At 44.5% G+C, this 17269-nt stretch overlaps 1 long non-coding RNA gene across 2 annotated transcripts in view; it reads right to left on the bottom strand.

Moving 5' to 3' along the window:
- Positions 1–389: 389 nt before the first annotated feature.
- LOC144286759 (uncharacterized) overlaps positions 390–17269 on the bottom strand; it is a 150464-nt gene continuing 133584 nt past the window's right edge. For both annotated transcript variants that reach the window (XR_013354717.1, XR_013354718.1), the window contains exon 7: positions 390–2155. This is a non-coding gene — a long non-coding RNA (uncharacterized LOC144286759). The remainder of the gene's footprint in view (positions 2156–17269) is intronic.

Raw genomic sequence — 17269 nt, forward strand, 5'->3', positions numbered from 1 at the left:
TGTGAGCCAGAAAACAACATGCCTGCATGGAGTGGTATCTTTCTGGCAAAGTTACATTCCTACAATCAAAACAACCTGCTATCAGCCCTCAACATGGGTTATTTATGTTGCTTTGTTGCCAGTTAAAAAAAAAAAAAAAAAAACAAAAAAAAAAAACAAAAAAAACAGGGTAAAAGAAGTCATGGAAATCCAGGTTAGGCTCATGGCAGCCACACACAGCTGACTTTATCCTGCCTTAGCTACCTGAAGACCTGACCTTGGTTTCAGAGCATGCTACAAAAGCACGCATAAAGTCTTTCATTCATTTACCCTCTCCCCCCCTCCACCCTCTACTGAACGCCCAAAGCTAAGCAGAGCTTAAAAATCAAAATGCAATGGCAATGGCGCTTTCAGGAAATTTATTTTTCGTTGATAATGATATGGGAATATTTCTCATGGCGTGAACAACATTGCAAACTTTGCCAAGAGGAGCTGGCTGTGAATTTGGGAAAGAGAGTGGCTGAAAAGCTGACGAGAGAAGGGTGTTTATGCATGTGGAGGAGTGTGTGCACAGAGGGGGCAGAGACCAAGTGACACAAAAGATATTCTTGTCCACTGGGGGGTCTATTCTTAGTGTTCATTTAAATAATACGGTCTAACAGAAGATGTGTAGCCTGGGGCAGTTCTGTTCTGCACACATCCCTTCACCCATCACGCTTACTCATTGCTGATGCCTGCTCTCACTGTAGCTGGTTTCCGAGAGCACAATGTGAGAACTTCTTTGGGGATGCCTGCTAACGGCCATCAGATGGAAGGGTGAAACACAGACACAGCGCCCTTCGTTTGTCCTTCCTTTCGGGGGGAGATGGAGAGGCCCAACCACCTCTAGGAGCGCCTTGATTTAAGATTGCGGAGAAGTGTTCTCTCTTTTCTCCTTTCAAACACACCTCTCAAAGTATCCCCTCAACTTCTCCTCTGTCTGCTCTTCTCCTGGTGAGAAGAAGGGCTCTGCGTGCTCAGCCCTGCCTGAGACGGTTGTTGGTTTATCAGGTCGGTTGGCCTCTTTCTTGGAGCAGATAGAGCTTCCATCAGTCGGTCTGAGCAGGGGGCAGGCCTTGTGGGATAGAAGCAGGAGGGCAGACGCCAACAACAACAACGGAACTTTGTGTCAACACTGTCCTGTGCTGATGTGAATAAAATATAAATATTGCACAACGAGCCATTTTTAAAAAAATTCTTCAAAATATTACGCTCTTGCCTTACGGGTAAGCTAAGTGGAGGGAGAGACCTGTTTCATCCCAGCAAATGTTAATAGCAGCCCAGGAGCTGGAAAACCAACTTCAGAAACACTTAATGTTTAGATCCACTTAGTGGTTGGAAAAAAACAACTTTTTTTTTTTTTTTTTAATGTTTAAGAGCCACTCCAGCAAGTGGAAACAGCAATTCCTTGTAAACAAACCTTTAACATGAAGATGTTTCTCAGTGGAGGAAAACCTAACTTCATAAAGTCAGACTTCTGAGATTTTAATTTTTTTTTTCAGCTTCTTGGAGACTACAGAAGTGACCACATTCTGTCAGTTGATGCATCAAACAAACAAACGCGAACGAGCGATTTTTCCATATCCTATGTCAGCCGAATGTGTGTGTCTGACAAAAAGTCCACGCGAGCTTGGGCACATGTTAACTGTGGAGAAAGTCACGGAGACAATCTGAAGTTATGATGGAAAGCCTGCATGCTTTCAGCTCACCTTCAGGAACACGAATGACAGTTCTCGCTGTGACATAAGCAATTCGAGGCCGTTCCCACATGCATCTCTTCCCAGCTACCAAAGCGGTTCACGTTAACTGTGTCGGTTCTGATGCACCATGTCTGACATTTCATCGGAAATCCTCTGCTCTTTCCATATCATAACAATCCAGCTAGCCAGGGTGGCATCATGGAGAGGCAGGCCAGAGCCCACTTGGAAAAATCACACCCCTGACCTCAGTGTCCGCCCTACTTCTCCGCAGAATAGAAACAATTCAGGGTTGGGACACCTGGGTGGCTCAGTGGTTGAGCGTCTGCCTTTGGCTCAGTTTGTGATCTCAGGGTCCTGGGATCCAGTCCTGCATGGGCTCCCTCTGCCTGTGACTCTGCCTCTCTCTGTGTGTCTCTCATGAATAAATAAGTAAAAATCTTAAAATAAAAAGAAAGAAACAATTCAGGTTTATACATTAGAGGGAACCAGGGAAGAGCTCATCACCAAAAATCTCACTGGAAATCTACAGTTAGAAATTAATATGATTCCGTTTTGCTAAAGAACTACTCTTTCAGAGCAACTATCCTTAGAAATGCCTTTGGTATGTGGTAGCAGGAATTTCCTGTCCTGCCAACAAGGTTTAGTTCCAGGTACTTCCCTGCAAAGTGAACTGGAGCAGGTCACTTCACCCGGCTGGACCTTAGTCTACTCATCTATAAAATGGAATGTTGATCCCCACTTCATGGTGTTCTTGCAAATAAAAATGAGACTTATGAATGTGGAAAGACATACAACTATAGCATAGAGGTTGATGTGTAACATGCCACAGAGAGCTCAATAGAAGGAGGATAATGTTCCCTGTGTATTTAAGTAGTTGTTTCTCAAAAGCAACTAAGCTCAATGTTCAAAGAAAATCAGTATTTTGCTGGAAAAGGGACCCTGTTTAGAAAGGGGTTGGGGAGAAGTAACCCTTGAGTTCTCCAGACAACTGGTTTCCATATGGTGAATCCACCTGTGTGTCGGGCAAGTTGATCTTTAAGGGGTGTGGGAAAACCTGCTAGACCTCTGTTTTATTATTTAACTCAGCTTGTATTTCCATTTTGTGTACGATTTATATCATATCCATGCCCAAAGATCTTTGAAGTCTAAATAATTCTGACCCAATCATATCAGATTAAGTAAAATCCTGAAAGTGGGGAAAGTTTTTTTTTTTTAATGATTTTATTCATTTATTTGAGAGAGGGAGAGAGACAGAGAGAGCATGGCCAGGGGCAGAGGGAGAGAGACAAGCAGACTCCCCACTGAGCATGAATCCCAACACAGTTCTCCATCCCAGGACCCCAAGATCATGACCTGAGCCGAAGGCAGACGCTTAACCAACTGAATCACCCAGGGGCCCCCAGGAAAAGTTTATTTCTGATGAGAAACAGAGAAGAAAGAAGAAAAGGAACTAACAAATGTTACAAATGTGCTGGTGGATTGGGGGCTTTATGAAGTGCTATGGATGCGGGCGAACAGAACAGTTCTTTGGCCTTTGTAGTGAAAAAGAGACAACGAACAAGAGCAATAAGTCAGTCAACATACGTGGTAATGCTAAGTGTTAGGCAGGAGGATAAAGAAGGAAAGAAAAAGTGGGGAGATGGACATGCAACTTGAATGATGGTTAAAGAAGGCCTCACCGACAATACGCAGAAAGACCTGAAGGAACGCGGAAGCCTTTCTGTGGATACCTGTGTGAAGATGATCATGGGCAGCAGTGCAAAGGTCCTGAGGCAGGAGCTTCTCTAGTGCATCTGAGGAAGAGGCAGGAGGCTACTGTGGCTGTAGGAGAGTGAGCAGGTCAGAGCACAGAAGTATGGAAGACAAGTGTGGGGGAGACCATGGGCACCTTGAGAATTACTCTAAGAACTTAGGCTTTCACTCTCAGTGGAGAAACCCCAGAGACTATCATGGTCTGACTTCAGTATTAACAGGGTCCCTCCGGTTGCTGGGTTGAGCAAAGACTCTACAGCCCCAGGAGAGGTGGGTGAGGAAGTTATCGCAGTAATCCAGATGGGTTCAGACCGAGGTGTCACGATAGAGGTGAGAAGCAATCGGCTCCTGGAAATAGAGCAACAGCTTGACCATGGGGTGTAAGAAAAGGGGGATCAAACCACATCATGTTTGCCCTGCCCGAGTGCACGGACGGAGTGGTCATTTCCCGAGATAAGGTCACACCAAGGCAGCGCCTGGCACACGCCATGGACCAATAAATGCGAAATAAATACACCTCGGGTTTAAAGATAAAAAACCTGAAGCTCATCGAAGTTAATTTACTTACTCAAAGCCATATCATGGCTAGTGGTAGAGTCGGGACAAAACAAAACAAAACAAAACAAAACACCAACACGCCTGTCTGGCCCAAAGGCCCACGTTTTCTCTCTACAGCCATCTGTGATGTTCCTAAGGAAGTGAACCAGAGTGGGAGGGCGAGACAAACAGGCTCTCCGGTTTCCATTCTGAGCGTATCATGACTCCTCTTGCCCAACCTGATTGAGGCTCTGTCCAAGGGTCACAAACCAGGGACCTGTTGGCCCAATAAGGCCTGCTGCCATGTTTTCTTTGGCCCTCACAGCTTTGTAAAAACAATTTGTGTTTGAATGCCTTTAGGCTGGGCTTGTCCTTTCCACCCCCCCCCCACACACACACACACACACCACTCCCTCTGGCTTACAGCAGTGCCCTTCAGATTTACCTGCCTGGCCCCCCAAAGATATGCAATTTTTCAGCCAGTGATTCAAACCCACACGACCATGGGCATTTAGCTATGGCGTGAGACAAGTGTGCCAGAAGGAAGTCTCTGGAGTCAAACAGATAGCAATTCACAGCCAGCCTTATCATTTCCCCATCTGTGGGAGCGAAGCCAGCTTCACCTCTCTTTCCCCATCCGTAAAGTAGGGAGAGGAGCATCTACTTGGAATACTTTTGTGAAACCTAGATCACAGGAGACATGTCAGGCGTGTGGCCACTGGGTAGGGCAGGAAGTGGCACCCCGTTTCTGTAAAGGGCCAGAGAGTTCCATATGTTAGACTTTGTGTCCTGACGACTCAGCCCTGCAGTGGTAGCACGAAAGCAGCCCTAGAGAAGACATAAATGAGTAAGCGTGGCAAATGAAGTCACAAAGGGACGCCAGGGAGGCTCAGGGGTTGAGCCTTTGGCTCAGGTCGTGATCCCGGGGTCCTGGGATTGAGTTCTGCATCGGGCTCCCTGCATGGAGCCTGCTTCTCCCTCTGCCTCTCTCCCTCTCTCTCTCTGTGTCTCTCATGAATAAATAAATAGTTTGTTTTTTTTAATCAAGTCACAGTAAAATTGTATTTACAAAGGGAGGTGAGAGGCCAAATATGACCACTGGGCTGCAGTTTGGTAACTCGTTGTTCCACTAGGGAGCATATACTTTAATACCCTCCAAATGACCCTCCCTCCCACTCTGCTCCATCACACCTACCAAAATAAAAAGTCTTTGGTTTGGGGGCACGGACTATTTCAAACTCTTTGAATCCAAGCTGTAAGGTGACATCACAGCGGTACCCCCTGCTACCCTGATTGTCCCCTTCAGGAGTGAAAGAAAAGGAAGACCTTCTTCAGTGGCCTCATTTAATGTAAGGCAGGGCCAGCAGGAATGATTTTCCCAGAGTGTGAGGCATCCCCAGAAAGGCCCAACTTCCCCCACTCAGACACCTGGCCAGTGTAGATTGGCCAGTGTTCCCTCCTGGACTTCTGGAATCCCAGGGGGCAGCTGCTTCTCCCCAGCAGGTCCAAGGACCGGAAGAGATAGATGGAGGTCCCCAGAGTGAAGCCCGCCCCTGGGCTCGGTCCCACCCTTGGAGGGAACAGGAAGGCTTCTCCACCCTTGGCACTGGAGCGCCCCTGAGCAGCACTGCAGGCGAATTTCCCATCCTTTGACCTAATCAGGGTTTTGATTTGCAGGCCTTGAGGGAGAGGCCACTGGGTTGTTCCCACTGGGTTATTTTTAGGAGCTGGCATGAGAGGGGAAGATGGGAGTTCGCAGTGCGTACCACTGGGCAGCAGTGAGCAGGCCTCTGCGTAAGCCCTGTAGCAAACTTAGCTCATTTCCTCTTACAAATCTCAGAATCAGGCAGCACCAGAAACTCTGGGAAGGGGCAGATATGGAGGAATCAGCAGCCTTCGGTTTTCTCATGAAATGATCTGGGGTGTTCTGGTTCACTCACTTTCATCTCAAAGGATGCGAAATGAAATTGTGAAAGAGCACACACGTGTTGGGGGAGGATAAAATGAAGGCCAAGTTGACAGACAAGAAGACAAACTCACTAAAAATCTCACTGGGCTTCACCATCCCTTCGATTTTTTTTTAACCAGACCCTAGCAGAGTTTGCTTCTAATCATCAAGTCTGGGCTCAATGCAGCAAACCACACCACTCTACAGATCACAGTCATCCTAATGAGGGGTGCTGGTGTTGGGGTGGGGGATTAATACACAGGAATCCTGCTATCACAGTCCTCAGACAGTCTCGGGAGCTACCATGGAATGGCCTTCCTCGGGGCCGGCTCCGTGCTGTGGGAGCTGGGCAGGTGCACAGAACTCTTACCCAGAAGGGCCCCGTGATTCCCTTGGTGCTCTGCTGTCACTGTCTTGAAATTCTCAATTTGAATTTGAACAAAGGGCTCCACATTTATATTTTTCACTGAGCCCAGCTAACTGTGTAGCTGGTCTGTTCTTGTTCTATAACAGTGTTTCCTCGACCCCCCCTTTTTTGGTCATTTTTGCCCTCCCAAAGAGGACATTTGTTTCATAATCAATTCCCCCCACTAGTAAGTTGTAATACGGATGCACTGTGGTTTTGTTTATGTATTTTATGCATGTCTGTGTTCTGTACATTATAAAAAAGAAAGTTTTTTTTTTTTTTTTTTTTTTTCCCACAAAAACCAAGCTTTCACCCACTTGGAGATGATATTGTCCCCATTAAAAAATGCACGTTCTAAATCTAGAGAATCACACCTGGGGGGATCCCTGGGTGGCTCAGTTTAGCGCTTGCCTCTGGCCCAGGGTATGATCCTGGAGTCCCAGGATTGAGTCCCATGTCGGGATCCCTGCATGGAGCCTAGTTCTCCCTCTACCTGTGTCTCTGCCTGCCTCTCTCTCTCTCTCTCTCTCTCTCTCTCTGTGTGTGTCTCTCATGAATAAATAAATAAAATCTTTAAAAAAAATCACACCTGAACTCCAAACATCTACCCAGGAGCATGGACAAAAGTAATAATAATAAGAGTAGGTGGACGCCTGGGTGGCTCAGTGGCTGAGCATCTGCCTTTAGCTCAGGGCGAGATCTCGAAGTCTCAGGATCGAGTCCCGCATCAGGCTCTCTGCATGGAGCCTACTTCTCCTCCCTCTTCCTATGTCTCTGCCTCTCTCTCTATGTCTCTTATGAATAAATAAATAAAATCTTTAAAATAATAATAATAAGGGTAGGTATCCATTATTGAGCCAGGAATGGCTCTAAGTGCTTTACACATATTACCTCAAGTAATCTCCAAAACTATTCTATTCAAATATTCATCTTACAGACGAGGAAAGTGAGGCACAGAGAGTTTCAATAACTTGTCCAAGGTCAGTCAGTCATACAGTCAGCGGCAAGGCTGGGATTTGAATATGGTTCTCCTGTCTCCCCAACCTAGAACCCAGAGATGCAGGTGCACACACTTGCTCTTTCCTGCAGGAGACAGGTACGTTTTTTCAGTGCGCTATTGGTAGACAAGAAATCTTATTAATAAAGACAATGTGACAGCTGGTAGATATAGGCCAGCAGGGCTTCATCTCGACCAAACCTTCTGCAGAGGAAGCAAAAGCTCTCCGTGGGCCTCCGCACAGTTTTCATGGTGGCTTCTAATATTGGAAAAGTGATACGTTTTCCTGGAGAAGGTAGTTACGGCTTTATAAACAGATATTCCCATATACTCTTGTGGAACATGAGTTGTCTAGTTCCTCTTTTCTTTCATTCTGAAAAAATACCACGGGGCTTAAACAGAATCCTGAGTTTGGGGTTCCAACCACTTGTGTGAACCCGGTCAAGTCACTTCTCAGGGCCTCAATGTTCTCTGCAAAAGAGGCAAAATCAAGTCATCACCAATATTCTTTTCATCTGGAATACTATTACCCCTTCTGGAAAACATGGGCAGAAGCAACAAAAATATTTAAAAAACAGTTATGCTGAAAAAATGTTAGCCAATGTTTACTGTGAGATTTGTAGCCACGGATGGCCACAGGGGTGAAGCAGGGAGCACAGCAAATAAAGGAAATAGAGGGAGAGAACGGAATCATGGAAACTCAGGTAGGCATGTCCTGACCGAAGGGCGCTATGAACAGTCCACTCCTACTGGCTGCTGCCAGGTAGGAATGTGGGCCCAGTGCCACCAGGTATTCTGATTTTTTTTCAAAAGAAACTGAAAAGCTAAATTCCTAGGCATACTCTACTAATTTGTAGATGTGAACCCCGATGACAGGCAGACCGACCCCACAGCGGCCTCTATGTTTCCTGTCGCCTGGTGTTCACAGCCTTGTGTGATCCACTCCCCCTGGCTGTAAAGCAGCACTCGTGATGTGCTGGCAGCCAATAGAATATGACAAAGATGGCACTGTTTTTTTCAGATGTAATTAAGGTCCCAAATCAGTTGTTTTTATATTAATCGAAAAATAGATAATGAGGGGTGGGCCTGACCAAATCAGGTGAAAGTCCTTGAAAGATGAACTGTTCCTTCCCTGAGGTGAGGGGCTCTCCTTGTGGGCTTAATGAAGGAAACAGCCATGTTAGAGAAGCTCACGGACAAAGGAACTGTGCCTCGAGGACCTGAGAGCTGCCTCCAGCCTCCAGACAGCAAAATGCTATAGCTGCAAAGAAATGGACCCTACCAACAACCTGAATGAATTTGGAAGTGGCTTCTTCCCCATTGAAGCCTCCAGAAGAGAAGAGAGCCCAGTGAACTCCTTGTTTGCAGTCTGATAAGACTCTAGGCAGAGGACTCTGCTAGCCCTGTCTATTCCTGATGCATAGAAATGGTGAGATCCTAAATTTGAGTGGCTTTAAGCTTTGAAGTGATGGCTCTTTGTTAGACAGGAATAGAAAAGGGATACAATGTCTTATTCAAGTTTTCGAAAATACTCTGCAGGCCAAACCAACCTGAAGAGGGCGGTAGGTGGCTTAGGGGAAGCCATTGTGTGACATAGCCATTGTGGAGTGTCCGTAAAATGGTCAAAATGCTACATATTACCCTAGGTATTCAGCATTAAGAGATAAAAGACACAATATCTGGAGAAAGATCAATATCACAATTCTACGTATCGCGATAACTGTGAGACCCTGACCACAAGAGGGATGGACCTCCTGCAGAAGCAGGTACCAGAACCTAATTGCAACTTGCGTAAAGTCAGAAGCTGCCATTTTGCTGTCTGCCCTGGGGGCCTTTTGGAGGAAAAATTGTTCCATCTCCATTCTCTGCTTCTTTGGGGGTGGCTACATTAGAAGCTCTGCTTTAAAATCTTCTTAATGATCACCGGTTTTCTTAACAATAGATGGTGTTACCTTTGAGCCTAAGTGATAAAAGAACTGGGCTTCTTCTTTTAAGCACCTTGATATTTACATCTCCTTTCAGTGGTTTTGTCAATCATCTAAAGTTAGAAATTTCCCAGTTCAAAGAGACAGCTACAAGGGGACAGTAGCTGTGAGGTCTGGGCATGTGACAGGTCCTCTGAGAAAGTATACCATATTTCCTATACTTAGATACGGCCAACATTGACCAAGGCAGTGACACCCCTGGGACCTGGGACCTGGGACCAGACTTGTAGGATGTGAGCTGGAACTAGCCATGCAAACTGCCTAGGAGCCAGTAACCTTCCCTAATTACCTCTTGCCTTATTTAAAAATAAATAAAAAATAAAAACAAAACAAAAAAACCTAACTGGGTTTTTTCTCAACATGTCAATCAGAGTCATACTCTTAAACCATAACTGAGATCATAAATGCCCAATGGCTTCCCATCATGCTCAGATTAACATCCCAACTCTTATCATGGCATATGTGAGCTAGCCACCTATCTACTTCCCTTCCTCTCCCAAGGAGTTAGTCATCAAAGCTTATTCATAGTTTAAAATGTCATGTTTCTGTAACAATGTCCCCAAAATAAATATCATCCTGATCATCAGCCAGTATGCACAGGTCTGAGTGTTATCAATAATTAAAATATGCAAATGCTTCTATATCAGTTGGTATATTAGCTGCTGTCCTGAATCTCTCTTTCTATTTCTGTGCTCCTTGACCTCATCATGATCCCACAATAAGCTGTGAACTTCTGCAGAGCAGAGGGCCCCTATTTTCTGTTCAAGAACTATGGCCAGTGTCCACTCCACTTGGTAGGTACCTGAGCCATACTAGTTGTTAAATGTTTGGGTTGGGATACGACCCCTGATGACAAGCACACTATTAAAACAAGATGGCGTGCGAGGGGACATCTAGTCACCAACCAAAGGAAAGTAGGATTCGAAAAAGAATCAAAAAGCTTCCTGAAGCCAGGAGCAGCTATCTTTCAATGTGGTGGAACAAAACTTGCCCCGTCATTCAGCTTGGGGAACAATAAATGGGAACTCTGGAAAATAAATACAAAACACACACTTGCTCTTTGCACTACCAATACCACATGAAGAGCAGAATAATTATGTATTCGAATATCATTGCTGGGAAAAACTCAGTGTGACCCAAAGTTCAATACTCAAACACATTGGTTCCAGGCGAGATTGCCTTTCATGGTGGTATACCCTTTCTCCTCTCCTGCCCTGCTTCCAAAGGAAATTAGATACTGCTCCTATTTACCGGAATGGGATCTAATAAGGGGCGTCTTCTTGATTATAGAGAGCTATGAGGATCAGCACTTTCTCTCTTGCTCATAAGAAACCACATAAAATGAAACAACAGAAACCTGTAAGTATGTCCCCAGCTAATCGCCCTGGCCCAGGGGCAATCACATGACTGGAAGCCAGTTTCTAGAGAAAAGTTAGTGACCAGCATGAAATAAGATGATGTCAATGTCAGCTTCCTTCTCCTTCATATTGTCTCTCCCAGGTCTGGATGGTTCCTCATGGTCTCAGGTCAGCCCAGCCAATGCAAATACTTTATCAACTCAGCACGAAGCATCTACTCTTCACTAGGGGCTGTCTAGAGGGGCTTAAAAACAAATTGACATTCTCAGACGCAGAATCTGATGGCCCTACTACCAAACCTAGGCTCCCAGGTTGTGTTCCAATCCCCCAGTCCATATCCTAGCCTCCTTTGTTAATCAAACTGGCCACAGGGAATGCCACTATGCCACAGGGAATGAGCTGGCTCTGTTTGAAAGTTGTCCCCTCTCAACTCAGGAAACTCCTTATTCCTTTCTTATTTCAGGTCATGCTGCTGAGTTTTGCCTTGGGTCCATACTGAGCAATTCAACGCTCCCGTTTGTCCATTGTGATCGAAGGTCCTATTCCAACCCTTGAATCGTATAGCTGGCGCTCTGTTGAGGACCTGGATTTGTCAATCACCTTGAATAGGATACAAGTCTTAGCATAAGGTCACATTTCCCAGAGCAACACCTGCTGCATACCTAGGCTGCCCACTTCTGCTGCTTTGTCATCCAGAGACTTCCTAATGTGACTTGCTGGATCATAATTCAGTTTCTTTGTCCTTTGCAGCCTGGACCTTGGGGTTCCAAGCTGCCATTGCCAGGACCAATCTATCCAGTAATTCCCTTAGCACTGGCTCATTCTGCCCTTTCTTTGTTGGAGGTCCTAATATGGTCCTAACTTCCCCTCCCCAACCTGCTGCTCACCTCCAAAATCCCAACATATACTGCCTCTAACCCATTTTATCTGTACCTTTAGATACTCACTCTGCTTGGGCTGACCAAAAGCACCTTGAGGAGTTTTACCAATTGGGAGGCCTCAAAATTTGTTTGTAATTTTATTATTCACAAGCTTATACCTGAAAACCAGAATGGGAGATATGCCCTCCCTACCAAGAGTAATTGTACAGCCCAAGCAAAACTGTTTACCTTCTGGAGGCTCAGATCTGAGTTTTTATTTGCTTCATCTTGTTACAATAAAATGTGACTTTTGAACATTTTGCTTTCAAATACATTTATTTAACAGGATTTTGCTCCATTATGTAAAATAAAACAAAAAGGATCAGTCAGGGGGGGAAAATGTAACATAAGTCCATCATTTAGTAAGCTTTTCCAATTATATCTATTTGAATCTGACTTTCTGCCCAGATGCGAATGGAAAGTTTTTTCCATTTAAAAAGCAAATATCTTTCATTGAAAATAGCGCAAACCAAAAGCATGCTCTTTTTTTTTCTTTTTGTCTAGCCATATTTGCTGTCTTTATCTCGTAATGACCTTTCCCCAACATATTTTTCTGTTTCTCTTTAGTGCCCAGTTTCTAAAAATAAAGTGGCTAGTGGATCTTTGGATGTAGGGATAATATTTTGATTTCACTGGTACATACAATCAGGAAACATATTTCTGTTTATACTCTTAAAATCAGTTGAGAGTTGTAGATGAAGCCACGTTCTGTCAGCACTTTTTTTTTTTCAAAACCTGGAAAATGTAACAAAATCCAAAGCAGCTGCAGGAAGTAGAGTATACCCTCCATTTGCACTCAGCAGGGGAAGAGCTAACAGGAGGTAACAGGATAGTTCCCACATGAAAAAGTTACCAAGAATTTAACCTGTAATGAAACTCTGATAATCTCCAGGAATGAAAGATGCTTGGATGATGGGTTTGGGGTTTCTCATGAGTTCAAAGGATCCGGTTTTCCCTATAAATGCTACGCAGGAATAGAAGACGTCCATGTGGTCATTGTTATGTCTGATAGCCAACAAAAGTTCAGACTTCATCTTTAAGCCATTAAACGGTGACTGTGTGTGCATTTTAAGACCGTGGATTAGCCTGCCCATGCCCTTCTCTGAAGCATATAGAAAGCAGAATCTCATTAACTCGTCACCATCTGCTCCAAGATAGGGACGCTGATGGGTAATTATCAGTTTAAGGTTGGTTTCCTTTAAGATTCAATGTGTGAAGATCCTGTAGACCACAGAGCATCCAACTTCGGTATGCACCCAAAAGACGGCTGGACCTTATTAAATGCAGATTCGGAGTCAGTAGTTCTGGGTGGGGTGGGATTAGAGCTGAGATTTTGCATTTCTATCAAATTTGCAAATGGTCCTGATGTCGCTAGCCCATGGGCCACCACTGAAAGAGCAACAGTGCTATCCTATCCTGTCTGCGGTGCACAGTCTCTCAAAGGGATCCCAATCATCTCCTCTCTTGGTGCTCAGGCCCTGGTGTGATCTCCTCCCTTTCCATATGAGCTAGACCTACTGACTCACTTGTAATAGCTGAACCTGGCAAAAATGGAAGCATGGCTCTTCTGAGATCAGGTAAGAAAACTGATGTAGATTTAGTCTAGGTGTCTCTCCCTTCCATGCTATTTCTATTGGAACCCTCATGTTGGGAGAAGCTCTCGGTCATGTATGTTGATAGCTGCCCTTGGAGAGGCCACATGACAAGGAACTGATGTCTCTGGCCAAGAGCCACGGCAACAAGTTTGGAAGTAGATCACTTCCGGATCAAGCCTTGGGATACTGCAGCCCCTGCCAATGCTGTTTGCATGAGAAACTTTGAGCCAGAGGCACCAAACTAGGCCATGCTCAGATTTCTTTTTTTTTTTTTTCATGCTCAGATTTCTGATGCACAGAAACTGGGAGAGAACAAATATTTGTTGTGTTAAGCAGCTGAATATTTGAATAATTGGTTATGCAGCAAGAGAAAACGAATACAGCTTCATTTGTGAAACCTAAGTTTGTAGAAGTTGTCTTTAAAATTGTAACCTCAGTGAGTATCTCATTAGCCATTTACTAGGTTCAAACATTTTGGATGGCTACTCGCTGTCCTGATGTCACCCTATTTGTGAAGGTACCCATGTGTCACTCACTGGGGCCGGACTCATGTTTCCTGGTCACTTAGCAATTTGGGACTGACATTGGTAGGACCTCTTTGCTTGGCATTCAAACCAGTCTAGGTAAAGAACAGACTCAGGGCAATTAGTTCCAGAACCTTATATAATGTGAAAGCCAGATCTTCGAGAAGAGCTTAAAGGTGGAATCCACTGTGTCTGGCTTCTTGAGATATGGCCCTCTAATCTGGCAGCTTTTTTCCGCTTATCTTCCAGAGCTTTCCAAGGCAGGAGCAAAGCAGTACTACTTTAACAAAGACAATGCATATTTACCAAAAAGGCAGGGCAGAAAGAAGAGTGAAAAGTAAACCAGAAATGCGTGTTCAGTGCCCCTTGGGTTTGTTTTTGATTTCTGCTCTCGGGCACAGAGGTTCCACCTGTTTGTCTTAACTTGCCCTTGAACTGACCTAGCTCCCATGAGGACACAGAATCAGTGAACCACAATCCTCTTGATCTTGGGTTCAGTCTGGCATTTGCACTTACTTTTTCCTGTATTTGCCTTACTCTGATGCACTTAGAATTTTCTCAAGGGAGAAGAGATCACAGAAGACAAAAGAAGAGGTATTCGGAAACTGGAGGCAGAAGTGTGATGTTCTCATGTCCTGATAGGGCAAAACGTGAATTTCACGATACGTTCACAGACCTCTCTTCCGTGCCCATGTGATAGATGACAATAGTTTCCTGCACTATTACCTCATCCCGAATACGTCACAATCACTGGCCTCCGGTCTCTTGATTTCCTGAAGTACAGCGTCACTCTTTCACACCCCAAAATGTGGCCAGTGCCACAGCGCCAGCAGGATTAAGCCCACCATTCACAGCTTGAGAGTCCTGCTCCAACATGCCTTTCCACCACTGTCATTGGTTACTCACTTCCTTGAACCATTCAATTGTGCAAATGCTCTTCTGGGTCATTGTTCATGCTGTTTGCCCTTCAGAGATTCCAGCTCTCCTTTCTTCCTACATAAAAAATGTGCCCTCGAGGACACAGGGGTGGCTTAGTGGTTGAGAGTCTGCCTTTGCCTCAGGGTGTGATCCCAGGGTCCTGGGATCGAGTCCTGCATCAGGCTCCCTAGAGGGAGCTTGCTTCTCCCTCTGCCTATGTCTCTGCCTCTCTGTGTCTCTCATGAATAAATACATTTTTACAAAATCTTTAAAAAAAATGTGCCCTTAAACTGTCTAGACTTAGATCAGATGCTGCTCGCTCCCAGTTTATTCCAGTCCACGGCATCTCCCTTTTCTGGAGACAGTGTTGTCAGTTTTGTATGGCACCTGCTTATAATCTTCCTTTGTCCCTTTCTTCTGCTGTTGCAAGCTACTGTCATTTCCCTCTTGCATCACTGTGGACTTCAAAGCCTCATGTATTATTATTATTATTATTCAAATATTCATGGATTCTTTCCACAAAGAAATTGTTAGTTACTTGATTAAAGAGGCTCTGCATTTATATTATTCACTTATTTATTAAGCATTTAAGTTCTCCATTCTACATATTCATCTAATGGATGCTATGTAAATATTTGTAAGTCTAGCTAATAGAACTTACTTTTCCTTTTTTATTTAAATATTTTTATTTATTTATTCATGAGAGACACAGAGAGAGAGGCAGAGTCCTAGGCAGAGGGAGAAACAGGCTCCCTGCAAGGTGCCTGATGCGGGATTCCACTCCAGGACCCTGGGATCATGACCTGAGTCAAAAGTAGATGCTCAACCATTGAGCTCCCCAGGAACCCCTAGAACTTACTTTTCCAAGCACCCTGAGCCTAATGACAAAATTTCTCGAAGCACAAGAAACACAATTACTAAATTAATCCATCAACAAGATCAAGAGGTGACTGAATTATGTATATTTACAAAAACCTAACCATGCTCAACTTGCCTATTTCTATCTGCATGGTTGATTAAGTTATCTCACCAGATTTTTTTTTTTTTTTTTTGTATTTGCTAGGGTGTGGGCACACCTCCTCCTTCTAGATTTCGACCTGCCTCATACACAAAGGAACACACCAAAGTTGACAGAGAACAAAACACCTTGCATTCTGAATACAGAGCTTTAGAGCTTAGACTCACGGTTGTTACAACGAGCAATGGCCATCAGAGTATGTTTTCCCATCCCCTGATTTTACTGAGGGTTTGTACTGTTGTGAGTCCTGCAAACACTGACACAGATACGCAAAATAGGGCATGACCCTCCTTTCCCAGCCCAGAGCTCACACCGTCTCTGTGCTATTCCAGGGTCCTCCAAGCTCCAAGAAACACCGTTTGAATCTTTAGCAAGCGTGTACATCACAGTATATTGGCAGAAGCCGAAAAACTGACATTCAAGAAAGCTCTGGAAGGATGTACTCACTGGCATCCAAGGCAGAGGAAGGCTGTGTGTATTAACATTAGTCTCTGAAAATGCAAAGAAAGAGCCTTGAAAGGCAATCAGAACAAAAGACCACCCACCATGGAGGTGAATTATTAGCGGCCACCCTCACCTTAGATCTCCAAGTTCCTGCTCACGTGACTTCTACACATACACTCTCTCTCTCACACACACACACACATACTCACACTGATTTGGGCAATGCGTAGCCTTGATTAGATCTAGATCAAGTTTATCTGGTAAAGGAAAATCTGCAGTCCTAAATTTTGATTTGGCAGTAGCCAGGAAAAAGGATATGTGATCATTTGACAGTGAAGACTGTGTCCAACTCAGTTACATCTGCACAAAACCAATTCAGTGCATGCTACTTAAGACAGCCAGCCCTGGAGAAGAAAAAGTTCCCTATTCCAGGAAAAGTACGGAGGCACCCAGACGGAAGGGCAGTCATAAGACAGGAGGAAGGCCGTGGAAATCCGACGGAATGCGGACTAAATGGAGAAGGCCTTACGTTCCTGGCTTGCTGATTTCGGAGGGAAAAAGTAAATTCCAATAACTGTATATGTGCTTTAAAATCCACATCACAAAGGGATTTCTGAGATGAGTCTGTTGTTCCCACTTGCAGAGCTATTTTAATATTTTTGGTCAATTATGTAACTTAACCTATCCGTATGACAGACGATACTTATCACCAAGTACATCTCATCATCTGAGAGATTCAAAGAACGGTTGAAAACACACACACACACACACACACACACACACACACACACAAATATCTCTAAAGTGGAACTACATCATCTAAATGATTCCCTAGTGAAATCTGTATAAAAGTTTATCAATGCAAGTGTGACAAGAACATCAGTACTGTCTTTAATGCCATCATTTCAGTCATTCTCAAATGTGTCAGACTTGAGGGTTTGTTCCTGTTGATGACTCAGATTATATCATTCAATATCCTTCTTTTTCTCTTTTTGCTAAGAGGGGGCACAAAAAAAAAGAAAACCCTCTCTCTTCCACCCAAAGATCTCAGAAGATGAATCTATGGAATTTGGGGGGCACCAGGGTGGCTCAGTAGGTCAAGCATCTGCCTTCGGCTCAGCATGATCTCAGGGGTCCTGAGATGGAGCT

The sequence above is a fragment of the Canis aureus genome, chromosome 16 (assembly GCF_053574225.1).
Source record: "Canis aureus isolate CA01 chromosome 16, VMU_Caureus_v.1.0, whole genome shotgun sequence".
Classification (NCBI taxonomy): domain Eukaryota; kingdom Metazoa; phylum Chordata; class Mammalia; order Carnivora; family Canidae; genus Canis; species Canis aureus.